A 17,162-nucleotide genomic window follows, 5' to 3' on the forward strand; every position below is an offset into this window, starting at 1 on the left:
CAGTGAGGTCCCTGAGATTGGAGAGGTTTTGCTTGGTTGCTTATGTGTTTTGTTTTCAGCCCTCTCTCCCCAGGACATAGAACAGTACCCAGCACAGAGCAGGCACTCATATTACTATCACAAAGTGGTAGAAAATGGAGCACAAAGTTAAGGTGCAAGATACAAATCAGACTCTACCTTTTGCCATTTTTTCCCAACATCATTTCATTCTCTTGAAGTTATCTAATAACAGATCAGAACAAATCAGACCTTATCTCTTGGCTTTACCCTTGCATCCCTTGCTTTCTGTCCACACTTGAACAAAGTCTACAGTGTTTAGGCTATGAGGAGTAGGCTTAAAGGTAAAGGTTGAACATGTGGCCTCAAAGACTTATAAACCCAACAGGAGCCCTAAGGAGCTGCTTTACTGGGAAGACTTTTGGAGGTCTGGGGCTCATGCCTTGTCTAGAAGGGTAAGCCGAGTTGGACTGTAGAAAAAGGAAGTGTTAAAGAAAGATAATTTTGCATGCCTACTGGATCTTGAACCCACTACAGCTCAGTGGTTAGGAGTCATGGTTCTAGAAACTGACTTTGTGGGTTCAAACCCTGGCTCTACCTCTTCCTGTCAGAGTGACCTCAGGCAAGCTTATTAGCCTCTGTACCTCAGTTTTCTCAACTGTTGAAATGGAGGTTAGAAATGGTACCTACCTGAGGGTCATTATGAAGATAAAGTGAGCCAAAAAATGTAAAATGGGCTTAGAATAGTGCCACCACATAAGATACATCTAGAGACCATTATATTTCGTAGTGTTAACCATTCTTGATGTTTTCAATCCATGGAGAGAAACACTGATTACTGTAACAACCTGACCTTTTCCCCTGGAGACAAAGAGTGACTCCTCATTGTAGAGTTTAGAGGAAGAATCTGGCCATGCACAGGAGCTCTCTTCCTCTTAGGGGCTAACTTGGGGACATGTATGTGACCCAGCTTCTCAAGTTTGCCTGGCTTCAGAGCTAAATGGCTGGGGGATAATGCTGACTGATCCTGGGACTAAGTGTTAGAAAGTTCAAGTATCTGTAGATATAAGTTCAATTCTCTGATATTAGCTTAATAACTATGAAGATTTGGCCCCATCTGCCTCCTTCCTTTGTTTTATTTACTTACCATTGATTTGGAACTTAAATAAAGAGGAAGATAGTCATTTATTGGGTCCTTTTAAAGAACCTCCATAAAATCATATTTAAATTGAGTAGAAAAGCATGGGACAATGAATAACAGGGGTCTTAGTGTCTGAACAGCAGTGGTTCATGCGGAGAAGTTAGAAAACCAAAACAGAGTCAATGTGCTATGGAATGATCAGTGGAAAAGCAAACTAGGATAGTCTGCATGAATAAAATTGCGAGTCCCTAAATTTCAGAGTCCTCAGATGAAGCTAATCCCCAGCTAAGCACCAAGAGATGCAAGTGTTGAAACTGAGAAAGTGTCATGGCATCTGTTTCTATCTAATGAGCTCTATCTGTTTCTATCTTTTAATGAGCTCAGACCTCCAGCAGTGAGTCACTTCAACGTGTATAGTGTGTGGCCAAAGATATAGCATACAACACAAAGAAAGCAGTCAGAGCAGAATGCTCAGACCAGAGAGACAAAAGCAGTCAGTGGTCTACAAAACCATGAAAACAGAACAGACCAAAGGACCACTATGGGCAGAAGTTTGTCCAGCACTACAAGGATTAAATTATCTAGCACAACTGTGTAAGATGACTCATAAGCTAAAGTAGGAAACTGAACTGGGGGGATGGCCCTTGAAACAAGGGAAAAGCATCACAATTAGAAGCATGAGCATACATAAGGGCAGGATATAGAATCAATCAGGTCTGAGCTGGAACAGATACTCTCTGCACACCTCTTAAGTATTTTTATGGATGACAATCAGAAATGAATGTCAGACCACATTACAGGTATTCAGTAGTTTGAATAATTTCACCGAAGTCCCTTGTTTAGTGAAATCGATTTATATGGACCTCACTCCACAATGTAGTTTGAAATGGTGTTTTTTTTAGATTTTATTTATTCATGAGAGAGAGAGAGAGAAAGAGGCAGAGGGAGAAGCAGGCTCCATGCAGGGAACCCAATGTGGGACCCGATCCCGGGTCTCCAGAATCACGCCCTGGGCTGAAGGCAGCTGGGCCACCCAGGGATCCCATGACTTATTATTTTTTTTTAAGATTTTATTTATTTATTCATGGAAGACAGAGAGAGAGAGAAGCAGAGACACAGGCAGAGGGAGAATCTGGCTCCGTGCAGGGAGCCCGATGCGGGACTCGATCCCAGGTCTCCAGGGTCATGCCCTGGGCCAAACGTGGCACTAAACCGCTGAGCCACCCGGGTTGCCCAGTTTGGAATGGTTCTTAAGTCAACTTGTGCTGTCATTATACCATCTGTGACAGGTGTGTCAGAGCTAAGCAGACCCCACGGAACTGTTTCAGTCAGGTACCTGGCAGGCAGCAGAGGCAAAACCAGCTGAGTCAATCATATTTATGGATACATTTGCAGAGGGCTTTTCTTGTAGTTTATGAATTCTGTTTCTAAGCAAATAAACTAAGATTCTCATCATAGAGGATGTGTTTGGTCAAATATCCAAACAACCCTGTCAATAGTGGCTGCAGTAGGATTGATGGGAGCTCTGGAAGAAGAAACAAACGCCGTTCATTAGAATGAGTCATCCTGCTTAATTTAATTCTCCCTCTCCCCTCCCCCTGGTAAGACGTTTGTGGGCTGGGTTCTCTGGGAAGCTGATTCTGAAGAATAGTTTAATAAGCTGTGTTTATTGATGAGTTCTCTTGGGATGAACACCAGGGGGAGAGAGAGGAAGGGAGCAGGACCCGGTATGGGTCAAGTTGAGCTATGCTATCTAATACCCTTATCTCATGCCTCAAAAGCAGCTCTGGAGCTAGAATGAGTCTTCAGAGTTGTTCTTAATTAGGCCAAGATGGCTTGGATGTTTTGTAATTTCACATGTGCCTGTCATTGGATGTGGGGCTCCCAGGAAAGGGTGCCCTTTGACTGGGGTGGGGGGGACATCTCTGCAGCTGAGGCATCTCTGAAGGGTCTGAGGGGATGCAGGTATCTGCACTCAGCACTTCCAGGCTGAGATAGCAAGAGTTCCATTGAAGGGGCATCTGGGCAGTGTCCATCTCATAGGGCCTCTAGAGGATATTTGAAGGAGACCAATCCAACATTAATATCTAAGAAAGACATAAAGCAGAGGAATAAGAAACTACTGTAATCAAAGAGATCAACCATAAGGCTATTGTAAAAAACTAGGAATTCCTAAAAACAAAAAAAAATCTACAAATAAGGATAACAGTAGAAACAGAGGGAAAGTTGAGAAGGATTTGCAATGGCAATCAGGAGAATTAATCTCTTCAGAATGAATGCAGGCAATGAGGTCACCAAACACTGGACTTCCTACGTGTCTTCAGTGCATACTTCAGGCTCATTTTCTTGATGGGAAAACTCTCTTAGAATTGATACGACCAGCAGGTACAACACACAGAATATATTTCCTCTTAATGTCTTGTTTTCCTCAATCAGCTCTTGAGGCAGCTTTTTATAATTGTAGAGTAGTGGGTATTGATTTCATATATTGGCTTTGATGAGTCTTCGATGTTTAATTCTGATCAAGGTTTTAGCCTTTCTGAACTCCAGATTCTTGATCTATAGAATGGGAACAATGCTGTCTATCCTCTTCAAGGCGGTTGCAAGGTTAAAAAGGCAATAACATATGTGAAAAGCACTCTACACAGTGACTAATACATAATATTTCTTCAACAGAGTCAGTGTTCTTTTCATGAAAAAAGAGACAAGATGAGACATGAGACATTCTAGACTGCTCTATTGGACTCAATTTTGAGAGAAAATCTTGTGGGAGAATGGTCGTTGCCCAGCTTTTAAGTGCAAAACAATAATATAAAAAAAAAAAGCTTCTGGTTTTAAACTGAAATAAATACATGAAACATTCATCTTCCAGCTCAGACCTAGCATGTTGAAATCTGCCTGGAGCAAAATTTCATGGCTGAGCTACAGCCCCAGAAAATAACATTCTAAAGTTTGAAGTTCTGCATCAACCTTCACATTCCAGCCCTATTTAAAGTAATATTCTAAGTCTACCATGAAGTGGGATTTGCATTGAAGTTTTTGTTGAAGGAGAAAAGAAGGCACAGGTAGCAAAGTTTGTGTTGTTTTGCTTTAGTAGCTTCCCATCTGGTGAAAACCAGAAACAATCCCTGATGAAGAATGTAAGAGGAACATTTTGGGTGAACCTCAGTTCTTCAACAGTCTCCTAAGCCCCCCAATTTGTGGAGGTCTCCTGCATATGCAGATGCTGTATATATAACAGAGGGCCCTGAGAGATTTACAGTCACATGGAAAGACTCCATGAAAATGTACTTTCCTCCAACATAACAAGTAGAAGGGACTGAGCTCTGACCAAGGTCATTCATTAGACACTTGGAGCAGAGAGTCTTGGACCTGTGAGTTTTTCATGGGCTTAAATACAAATGTCTGATATTTGAAAAAAAAAAATAGCAACTCCAAAGAGCAAAAAGAAAGTTTCAATATAAAAAATGAATAAATGCTAAGTTAAATGTTTATGAAACTTTGCATGATATCAGCTGGCCTAGTGCAACTCAATACACTCATATATATATGTATATGTATATATATGTACATATATATATGTATATATATGTATATGTGGGCTGGGTTCTCTGGGAAGCTGATTCTAAGGAATAGTTTAATAAGTTGTGTTTATTGATGAGTTCTTAAAATGATGTGGATACATTTTATTTTAATAAAATATGTAAGAGGCCTCTGAAAACAAAAGTGCCTAGATCCTCCAAAGGTTTAAAAGTGGCCCCTATAGAGGCCACAGAAGGATAATGCCTCCTCCCCCCCCCCCCCCCCCCAGGGAAAGATTCCAAAGAAGGTCAGGCTAGAATTGCATGTTGATTACAAAGTAGGCATTGTGACATGTCACAAATTTCACAACTGAGGAGAGTTCTGGAACCACAGTCAAGTTTATCTGTGTATCAGGCACTTCTGACTACATAGAATGCAGCTCAATGCTTCATGCCTGTGGCAACTGATGCCAATTTTTGGATTGGTAGTAAGCAGGAGTAGGCAGGTGGAGGGTCATTTAACCGACTTCCAATTGTTTTATGATTCTTTTTTGCAAAGGACCTGATTCCCTCAGACTCAGCTGAAAGCAGAAAGAACAGTAACGAAGGGACAGGTCAGTGGACAAGCGGGGTAGCACAATATAAACAGAAACACATGCTGTGTCCAACCTCCCAGAGACGCTGACAGATACTGCTCTGGGGCAAGGCTTTTTCTTTTGTCTTCTTTGAACTTTCACCTGGTTCTGGTGGGAAAGAGAATTAGAATCTGGAACAAGATGTCACCATTCTACTTTTTGTTTTCCTTAAGAATCAGAGAAATCTTGACATATTAAGTTTGCCTGGATGGGATTTCAGAAGATTCAGAAGATTGAGAAGATTTCAGAAGATTTCAGAAGATTCATTTTTGATATGAAGGCCCGGAGGAGTGGTGGTTGAACCTGTAGGAAGGTGGCGTTGTGTGCAAGGCAGCAGAGGCCACCTACTCTTCCTCCAGATTCATTTGATCCCTTTAAATGGAGGATATCCTAACTAAACTGAACCTGTGATTGCAGGAAAGCGGCCACAAGTTTACCCCTATCTGGCCCAATTATGAACTTGATGTAACAATAAATATCAAAGTTCCTATTTTTCTGTAGGTGCACATTTATTTACCCATCCTTTTTTTTTCATATGATAAAGGGAGCTAAAGGAGTAGCTTCTAATGAGTGCCTACTATGAGCTACATCCTTAGCTAAGCAGCTCCTCTTATATATTACCGTCATTTAATCTCTGTTTCATTCCTACAAAGTAAGTCTTATTGGCCCATTTTTACAGTCAAGGAAATTCAGGCTTGGAGAGGTTAAGAGAATAGCCTAGGTTACAGGATTTTGTCAGAGCCAAGTTTCAAAACCAGGTTTAATGAATTCCTAAGCATTTACTCTTAGGAATAAATGGAATAAACTTAGGAATAAACTCTTTACTCATTTACTCTCTTTCACAGCATGAAATATTGATTTGGAATATTACTGTCTGTCCTCTGTTTTCTGATATAAAAATTGAAACAAGCTATGTTCTAAAAATGTGCCAATTCCCATTGTAAGCGCTAGGAATAAAGAGAGAACTGTCCCTTTGAGTAGAGTTTTTGCACTCCAGGACTCAAACTCTCCTGGGATTATTAATATAGGAACAGCTAACTGTAATGCCAGGTGCAGTGAGCCCCTCAAGTGAGCTGCCTACCTGAGTACATGGACGAACAGAGGAAGAAGCAATTGGTTAGTTCTTAGGGATTTAGGAGTACTTCATGATGGAAATCGTGTTTTGAGTTATACCTTAAAGGAACGACCAGGAACTACTAAGCAGACAATGATCAAGAAGGACCTTCTGGGCAGATGGTTCAGGAGCAGAAGGGGCAGGGAGGCTGCCCATGTTGTACACATGGGGGTATGGAGTTAATCAGTTAATCAGGGCAAAGGGTTTTGTAAATGGACTTTATGGCAGAGGGGCTGCAGGGTGGTTTGTAGGCAGGTGCAGTTGTGTAGATTCCCTTCTGTGAGGACAGGGAGAGATGAAGGGATGTGTTCAGAACCTCTTAGCCTTATCAGACACTTGTTCAAAGTTTAGGTCACAATGGAATCATAGGTGAGAATGTGGCTGCTTTCTAGACTCCATCTCTATGGGAAACTAATTCAAAAGTGTCTTTTTTGCACAACCAGAAGGGCCACCTTCTTCTGCACACCAAGGGCAGATTTTGCTGAGAGACCTTGAAGAATTTGTCCTGAACTTTGTACCTCAGCTAGCCCCTTGGTGTGGGATTTGTAGTTCCTCGTAATTCCTCAGCACCAGCCACTGTCTAGATTCTGGGCTTCAACTGGGGATGAGATGGATAAAAAACCTGTATTTTACAGAGATATCCCAACAATACAAAGAAAAGCAAATGAAGGAGAAATTGTGACTGGTAGAAAGTGTGAGGAAGAAAATAAAACACATGGATGTGTCAGAGAATGATGATGGGACAGAGTTTGGGGAATGTTTTTCAGGGAGGTGGTCAAGAGAATTTTAATGTATGCATTAATTTAATTTGGTGATGCAGGCACTCCCTATGAATTGTAAAATATTCCAAAGTATATAATTAAAGCAAAAGGGAGTTGCTTTTTTTCCATTTGATTTTTATTTTATTTTTTAAATTTAAATTCAATTTGCTAACATATTGTATAACACCCAGTGCTCATCCTATCATGTGCCCTCCTTAATGCCCATCACCTAATTACCCCATACCCCCCACCCAACAACCCTTTGCTATTTCACAGAGTTAAGAGTTGCTTTTTGACTCCTACTCCCCAGTCTTCCTTTCCAGAGACAAAAACCAAAATCAGTTCCTTGTGTATTTTTGTCCCAATATTCTATGCCTGTGAGATCCTGTGTGTCTGTGTGTAAAACAGAGGTGATACTATCCTGTGACACTGCCTGACATATTACATTTTTCACTTTACAATATTTCTTGGAGAACTTCCCATATCAGCAAGATAGTTGCTCCACTTATTTTTTAGCAGGTTTTACAATATTCCAGCATAGGTCCAGCATAGGTCCAGAATACTCACCTCTAATTCTCAAATCCCCAAAGCCCTAAAAACTTAGTTTTACCCTACATTTTGACATTCACACTTATCTAGCAGCAACACTGACTTGAGCTGATATGAAAATATTTATTGTTTTGGTAATTCCACTTGGTTTCATGGAGTATGCTTCAGAAGGATGAATATATTTGGTTGCTGGGCATTGTTCAGGGTCTGCTAGAAATAGGAGCATATATCATACCTGGTTTATATTACTTTACTAAAATAAAAAAAAAATCTCATTCTGAGTCAAAACTGGCCCCAAGAATTCTGGATAATAGGCTGTGGACATTTATCATTTTATTTCAACTGTCCTTATTGATGGACATTTTGTTTTCAGTGTTTGTTCTTACAAATAAAGCTAATAGGGATGTCTGGGTGGTTCAGTGGTTGAGCGTCTGCCTTTGGCTCAGGGTGTGATCCCAGGTCCTGAGACTGAGTCCCTCATTGGGCTCCCTGCAGGGAGCCTGCTTCCCCCTTTGCCTCTTTGTGCCTCTCTGTGTCTCTCATGAATAAATAAAATAAAATCTTTAAACAAAACAAAACAAATAAAGCTAATACATATATGATTTCATGCCTGTGTGGCTTACCCATAAAGTAAGTTCTTGAAAGGGGAATCCCGTGGGCCAAAGTGTTGGAATATTTATAATTTTGCTCAGTTTGACCAAATTGTTCTTGTGCTCCCACCAGCACTGTCTAAGAGTATCAATTTTCTCTGTCTGTGGGCTTTTCATGTCTACAGAGTACAATCAGTCCTCAATCATCCAGTGCTTCATTAGCTGGAACTCTTCATCAGCCAGGGCCACACACTCCTGAATTGATGAGACTTGGTGACAGTGAGACCCACAAGGATTTAATGACAAGAAGAGCAACTGGTGCTTAGCCGTATTTGAGTATCAGGTGGAGTTGACTGTAACCTCATTCTTGGAAAATAGGCAACTAGGTACACTGGATGTGGTTTAATGACAAAGTCATGCGACTCATCTTTTAACCAACAAGCCAGATGCTAGGCAGTGATAACATTGTGGGTCACCAGGTTTGTCTGAAGTGAAATGATTGTGTCATGTATTGTTTCAGCAACTGCAAGGTTGCCCTTGGTCATTGAATTAGAACACAAGTCATTGCTTGTCTTGACAACAAAGCTCACTATTGAAGGAACATAGTTGTAATGGAAGGATCTGGGTTCAAATCCTGCCTTTGCTGCCTAGTAGCTGTGTTAATTTAGGCAAGTCACTTGACTGTCCAGAGATTTGGTTTTCTCACTTGTTTAATTAGAATGATACTCACATAACATTATTATTATTATTATTATTAGGATTAAGTGAGATGAATGTATTTTAGATACTGGACATGTAGTAGATAGTAAATGGCTGGTTTTAATTTTGAGGTCCTGAACTAAGAGGTTTTACATATCTGTTTTTAAAATCTCACAATAAAATAATAGGCCCACTACATTAGATTGGTTTTAAACATTGAGCAAGGTTTGATATAAATGAATGAGTCCTAGGGAGATAAATCCCTGGGAGAGCAAGGAGATGAAGCATGGCTGACAACTGGTCCAGTCATCTATGGAGCCAGCACTAAATGACCTTGTCTGAAAGTGACCAGGCCTGAGGGTGGGGTTTTCATCATGGTTGTATGTAAACCCAGGACAAGCTTTGGGTGAGATTCAAAGCATGCAGTCTTAGAGAGGAACAGAACCGAGGGGACTTGTCAGGCAAGCTATTTTTGTTATTCTGTTATTCTGGGATGTGTGAATACTTATACTTAGGGCTTCTTATTATTTCTACCTATGATATTTAAATAAATGAGTATAAAACAGGATTATTCTGTCAACTACTCCATTTTTTATAGTGTTGGGCAAACTAAATATAGGGACACCTGGGTGGCTGAGTGGTTGGGCTTCTGCCTTTGGGTCAGGGCGTGATCCCGAAGTCCTAGGATCAAGTCCCACATCAGGCTTCCTGCATGAAGCCTGCTTCTCCCTCTGCCTGTGTCTCTGCCTGTTTCTCTCTTTCTCTCTGTGCGTCTCTCATGAATAAATAAATAAATATTTTTTAAAAATAACTAAGTATATACTAAATAGCTGGATACCCCACTTTCACAATCCCTGAATCATTCAGTTTGTGATTCTTAAAAAAAAAATCATTTAGGGCACCTGAGTGGCTCAGTTAGATAAACATCTGACTTTTGATTTCAGCTCAGGTCATGATCTCAGGGTTGTGACATCGAGCCTCACATCAGGTTCTACACTGGTTGTGGAACCTACTTAAGATTCTCTCTCCTTCTGCCCCTTACCCACCACTCCCTACTGCTGGTACTCTCTCTTTAAAAAAAAATACATAAAAATAAAAGCCATGTGTTTTCTTTAAAGAAAAACAAGTATTTATTTTTGAGCACTTGTATTGATTCTTTGCACTACAACTGATGGTAAATGACATTTGTAGATGTCTTCTTTAACCAAGCACTTGAAAGTATAGTGGCTAAGCATGCATTCAGTGGAGTCACGCTGACAAAACTCAAATCCCACACCTGCCACTTACTGGTGGTATTATGGCTTTGGGCAAGTTATATAAACTCTCTGTTTCTCCATTTACTGCTCTGTATAATGAGAATGATAATACTAAAATCAGCCTCAAGGGGTTATTATGAGTATTAAATGCAAACCAGAACAAAACAAAACATGTGAAGCATTTAGAGCAGTACCTAGAGCATGATAAGCCTTTTGTAAATGTTGGATAGTATTATTCATTCCCAAAGTGAGTGTTTACTCTGTGCCCAGAATTGTGTTAAACAGTGAGACACAGGGGTAGTGGCAGTGTTGGTCTGTGATTTAGTTCAAAACTAGCACCCCTGTTTTCTGAGTTTTGAAACAGTGGGGAAGTAGACAAGAGAATCAGCAGATAGAGAACCAAAATGTTAGATTTGTTATTGATAGTCTATTCAGAAGAACATATGTTAGAATGAGATTGGAAATGGTCTTGCTAACTCCTAACTCCTGCCTTGGCCTTGGGGTAGCACAACCTGGTAAGGTTTGAGTCTATAGCCTAAGTCCCCTAGTTTAAATTACTCTTCTCACTACTCCAGATGGGGAAGGGAAGATAAAGACCAAATCTCCAGGGTTTGAGGTTATTGTAGATGAGCTCCACCCAATGGACCAATGATACTGCCAGCAACGAGGTGAATGACTCTACCCCAGAGAGAAGTTAAGGTGTAACAAGAAACCAGAGCATGGAGAAGAGGTCTTCCTATCTGCTAAAGGTAAATGATTTCTGTTAAATTGTGTGAAATTAGGGAAAGGAAGTCTGGCACATCCTCAGAAAATAATAGTAATGTCAAATGATACCTCCTCTAAAAAGACTTTTTATCACCATCATCTGATGTTTTCTTCACAATGATCACATAAACCAAATGGAAAGAAGAAAACTATCATTAATTGACCACTCACAATTTCTCAGGCAATGCACAAATGCTTTACGTGCTCTCTCTCAGGTCACCTCACCTTCTCAAGGTCAAAGAAGCAGGACTGGAATGCTACACATGCAACTACAGGCATGAGAGGAGAGAGCAGAGGGTTCATGGCAAAACAAACCCCACCCCATATGATTCTTGAGTTTGTATACATGTTCTCTCCAAGATAATTATCATAATTCACATTTGTTTGGTGCTAAGAAATAAGAAAAGGAAAAGAATTTCACACAACTCCTTCTGATACATTAAATTCTTTGATCTTTAAGACAACCCTTTGAAAGAGAATCAGTAATTCAGCATACAATTTTGAATGCTCACTCCATGAAGGGCACAGGGCATGGGCTCTGGGCTGTAATGACAAGCAAAAACAGACATAAACCCTTACTTCGGGGGAAGTTTCAGTCTTTATAGGTGAGAAATGCCATCAAGCAGCTACAGTGATGAATGTAGAAGGACAACTTCTTTGAGTCTGCGAGGGTTCAGAGACATGTCTAGGAAACTGTCTGATAAGGAAAGTGTTGGGGAGTGTATTCCAGGCTGAAGGAATAGTGCATGCCAATGTCCTGTGACTGAAGTCAGAGGAAAGAAAGCCAGCAGGTATGGTTATCTGTCTGCATTTTACAGATGAAAAACAACCTCAGAGCAAGGCATGGGTTACCAACATCACCACAAGTGAGTGGAGGAGCAATACCTAGAATCTTATAATTAACTCTCAAACTCTGTCACAGTGAGGTCTTCCTCCATGCTAAACTTGTCTTAGCAAGAAGAAAAAGCTGGCAGGGGTGCTGTTGGTTAGTTTTTAATTTCAGTGAGAAGGAAGCTCATGGGTGGATTGACTGTTTTGTAATTTCAACAAAGGCACCAAAAGTGTGTAGTGAGAGCTAAATTGTGTTTCCATCACCCCACCTACTTGCCACAAACAACTAATGCACAGTGGTGCCTTCCCAACTTCGTGGCAGCCATATTTCTCTTTGTAATTTCTTTTTCCATTCTTTTCTCAGCTTAGCTTCTCAGAACTTTTCAAAAACCATGAGGAAAACTCCACCTATTAGAAAAAACACAGACTGTGTACTGAAAGGGCAAGGACACACACACACACACACACACACACACAGTGGTGCCTTCATTTATCACTACTTCTTTCCACCTCCATCCCATCCCACCAAACCTGTGTACTTAGCAGACTTTAATAGGTGGCTGTGAGAATCTGCTAAAGCTAGAACTTTGGTACCTTTCCTCCTCTACAACCATGTTGCACACATGTTTACATGCATTTCTCAGGCCTAGTCCTGAGTCTCTCCTTCATTCTCAGTGTCCTTTTAGACTCTCGTCTTCTAACTCCTTGATTTCTTTTTTTGAATGTCAGTCCCTCCTTAGGGGCTTCAACAAGCTCAGTAACTATAAAGAACTGTTGTCTGAGGATAGAAATCTTGCCTGCATTGTGTGCTTATGCCACTTACTAGCTCTGTGAACCTCTAGTCTTTCTGAGCATTAGTTTTATCTTCGAGATATCACCTATTGTTAAGATTTTTTTAATAGTGATTAAATGAATTAGAACAATCACAGTGGATGATGTGTGAACGACAGTTGCAATTATTAATGGATGTCTCTGAGTCTCATATTCATTGCCTATAAATTAAAGATGTTAGACCTCATGATCTCTGGTGCTTTTTAGGTGACAAGATCTCTGATTCTTGGTCACTCATCATCCCTTGTGTTCCTCTTCGACTTGTTCCCTCTCTAATTACATCCCAGTCTCTTCCAAACACAATAGGCTTAGCTCAGGGCATTGTGAGGACCAATTCAGTTTATAGATGAGATGGGTGTTGGTAGTGTTTCTTTGCATCAAGAGTGAAATGACCCATGCCAAGGCAGGAACATGGTTTTTGAAACTGTAAGTGCTAAGTCCCTAAGGATGAACATATCTTTAAATTATAGAGCGAGGGGAATAGGTGACCTTTGAGGGGTTGGATCAGAGGAGAGTAGACTATAGGAGCATTTCAGAGTATTAAACACTCCTTTGGGATTTGCTCCCAAATCCTCTCACTGGCCTGCTGGACTGTTTTCAACCTAGGACTCGATTTCATTAGCATCACTGAGGATTCTTTTGGGCCTCCTTACACTGTGCAAAGAAATGAGGATCTCCTAGGAAGGTGGGGCACAGAAACAGAAAGTGAAACAGCTTCAGAGCCAGAGAAATCAGTGTCCTTCCATCCTAGCTGTGCCACTTACCTGCTGTGTGGGCTTTGGCAGATGATTCAACCTTGGTATTCATCATTTTCCTAATTTATACATTTGAGAAAAATATAAGATATGTCTTAGAGTTGCATTGAAGATTACATGATACACTGGCACCAACATGTGCTCACAACAATCATGCAAGATAGGCTTTGTATAACTTGGTATAGTGTTGGCTTAAACACTTAGCAAACGAGAGAAAGCACTATGGTGGGATGATGACCATTATTGGTAATCAAATCTAATTTCTGCCAGGTACCAGCTGTCATTGTAGACAAGTTTCTTAACATCTTTGTGTCTTATTATTTTCATCTGTGAAGTAGGTATAATAAAAGCTATAGTTGTGACAGTGAAATAAATTCATTTATGTAAACAGCTGACATATGGAAAGTATGATATGTGATACCCACTTTTTATAGATCTAAGATAGCAAGACGGTGAATGTAGGTAGATTCTGAATTTGACTTATTAGCTGCAACAATGTCAAAAGTATGGGTCAGAATTGAAATTCCTTGTTTTTCTTTTCATGGCTATAAAATAGCTGCTGCTTGAGCTCCAAGCTTCCAGGTTTCATAAAACACAACCCAAAGCAGGAAGGAAAGAGATGATGGCCCAGGAGCTTTCCCCCTAGTCAGCTATTTTTTTGTTTGTTTTTAAATCCCCAGAAATTCTAGACTCCCCCTTATTTCTTATTGGCTAGAATTGACTAACTGGCAAATGTGAATGAGATTCTATGACATAAACCAGTCATGACCTTCAGGGACTGGGCAAATTGCTTCTGAATCAAATGAAAATAATGCTAGCAGGTAAAAGGGAACATGTTTGTTTGATAGCCAGTGAGCAGTATTGGATCCATTTTTATTTTAGAAATCATGACACAGGATTCCAAGACGTAGAAGTGATCTAGCCATGACCAGATTGGTGGGAGGTGTCAGGTTCTACACTGGAGTGTAGATTCTCTGACTCCAGTTGCTTTACTACATTGCTGCTTATCTACTTCTTTGTTAACAAGAAAGAACAACCAGAAGATATCGTATATTATTTTCAGGTTAAGGCATTATAGACCACTGTTTTAAAAGGTAAATGTGACCTTTTGGAAAATTTGGGACTAGAATCTTCAAGTGTGGATTGTTAGTTCATTTAAGCAGTAATTCCTGGGTAGACACTATCTTCATCTATCCATCCACCCATCCATCAATCTTTGCCTCCTTCTTCCTTTCATCCATTTGTCATTCATCATCTATTCTTCCATCTTTTTATTTATACATCCTTCTATACATCTTCTATCATCTATCTATCTGTCTATCATCTCTATCTATCATCTATCTATTTATCTATCTATCATCTATCTATCTATCATCTTCATCATCATCCTTATCATCTGTTTGTCTGATCTATAACTGGTTTTTCCTCTTTCTCCCCTTCTTTCTTTTAATTATTCACCTACTCAGCCATCTATCCCCCACTTACCAACTGCCTCATTGTATTAAGTGTTGGAAAATGTAACAATGAAAAATACCTATTATTTACTCTCAAGAAGTTCACATTCTATTTAACAGGCAGGCATTTCCAATGTATCCAGTACCAAATGGGGCTCCAATCTGTGTGCCCAGTGTCCAGTTTTAAGTGACCTCCTTGGTTGGGTGGACAAGAATTGCTTAGTGTGCTTTTTCCCTGAGACCAGTAAGGCTGTGCAGGTGGCTCAGCACATAGGCCAGGGCCCAGTAGAGCACCCAGTTCTGATGCAGCTGTCTTGAAATTCAGCACAATGTCTTTGGCATGAGCAAAAACTCTTGGAGTTCTTCAGATGTTTTAAAACACCAAGTACATTTTGCAAAGTGTTCTCCCTTGAATATTTAAAATCATGTTTTATTTAAGGGAAATGACTTTCATAAATTTCTGACCCATTTGAGCTTTATATCATTGTAATATTCTTTAAGAGCCAATTCGTGTCCAATAAGGCTTTTCACCTTGTTTAATGACTTTTTAAAATTCTCTTCTCTTGCAATCAAAACTGTATAAGCCAATTCGAATGCCAAAGGGTTCAAGTTCAGTTCAGAGTGCTCAAATCATGAATTCTGAGAGAATTTTAAGTTGGTTAAATGAGTTCTGCTCATCCGTATTCAACTCTGTATTTCTAGCGATTAGCCTAGTGTGGACTCAATGCGGGCCCCACCTGAAGTTGAAAGTAGACTTTTCACTGAATATTTGAAAATAGTGTAAGCATACCTTGCCTTATGTATATAGGAGATATTCTAGGAAGAGAAACTGGCTTATGTTTCTAATTATGAGCAACCTAGAAGGTAGAAAGTAAAACCAAGTATCTTTATCTTTATTATGCTATGTTTTGCCATGATCTTATGTAGTCTCTGGAACAGTCCCAGAAGGTAGATATTACCTCCACTTTGCTAATGAGGAAACTCAGGCTCAGAGAAGTTAAGAAATTGACCAAAATCACACAGCCAGGAAATGGCAAAAAATATTGTTAGGTCTTCTGAACCCAAACTTTGAGGCCTCCTGAGTTTCATTTCCTTCTGTGCCCTACTGGGTCCATAAACTCCACTGAGGTATGGCTGAGGTCTTCCTCCTAAGCAATGTGTCAGGTACTTCATATGAGCACATTACTTCACTTAATCTTTGCTGTAACTTCCTTTTACAATTGAAGAAACAGTCTCTGAAATGTACATTACCTGTCCCAAGTTACAGAGCAGGGCCAGGCAGACTTGGATCTGGATCCTGGTTTCAACACTGTATTTGTTCCTGAGGCTGCTATAACAAATGACCACAATCTTGGTGGCTTCAAACAACACAGACTTATTTTCTCACAGTTCTGGAGGCCAGAGGCTGAAATCAAGGAACCAGTAGGTCTGCACTCCCTCTGAAGGCTCTCAGGGAGAATTTCTCCCTTGCCTTTCCCTGCCACTGGCTGCTATTGGCATCACCTGGCTTGTGGCCACTTCTGTCTCTGATCTATCCTCCCATTGCCTTCTCCTCTGTGTGTCTTCTTTGTATCCCTTATATGGACATGTGTCACTTGATTTAGGGCCTACACAAATAGTTCCAGAGAACTCCTCATCTCAAGATCCTCCACTTAATTATATTTTCAAAGACATTTGTTCCAAGTGAGGTCACATTCACAGGTTCTGGAGGTGAGGCCTTGCATGGATTTGTCTTTTTGTGGGAATTGTTCACTAGCTGTTGACTACAAAACCTAGACCCTTCAACTGCTTCTATAGAATGTTGGTGCCAGAAGTCCTAATCTCACAGCATTGTTGTGATAGAGAAGTGGTAGGTATTGATACTGCTCAGTGTTTCAGCACTGAGTACTCCCAGTTCACAAAATCTTCATCAAATGTCACATCAGAGGCCACAATGGTAGATTCTTACAGCTCCACAGACACACAGGCAGGGAGTAGGTGTCATCCACTCTGCAAATGAAATGAATAAATACTTTACCGGTAAAAATTTACTCCCCAGTTTTGACCTAGCAAGTTCTCCCATCTTGTATTCTTCCTCAGTCTCTCCATCTGCCACATTAGGGAAGCCAATCCTAGAAGTTCAGTTGTTATTCAGAAGGCATTTTCCCTAAGAAACAGTCTCTTGCTTGGTGGCTTGAAAGATGACAAAGGCTTTCCAGAACTGATCTGAGGCTAATCCATAAATGAATGCTTCTGACTTCCATCATCATATGGAAGCCTGCAA

The sequence above is a fragment of the Canis lupus genome, chromosome 2, assembly GCF_048164855.1.
Source record: "Canis lupus baileyi chromosome 2, mCanLup2.hap1, whole genome shotgun sequence".
Lineage (NCBI taxonomy): Eukaryota > Metazoa > Chordata > Mammalia > Carnivora > Canidae > Canis > Canis lupus.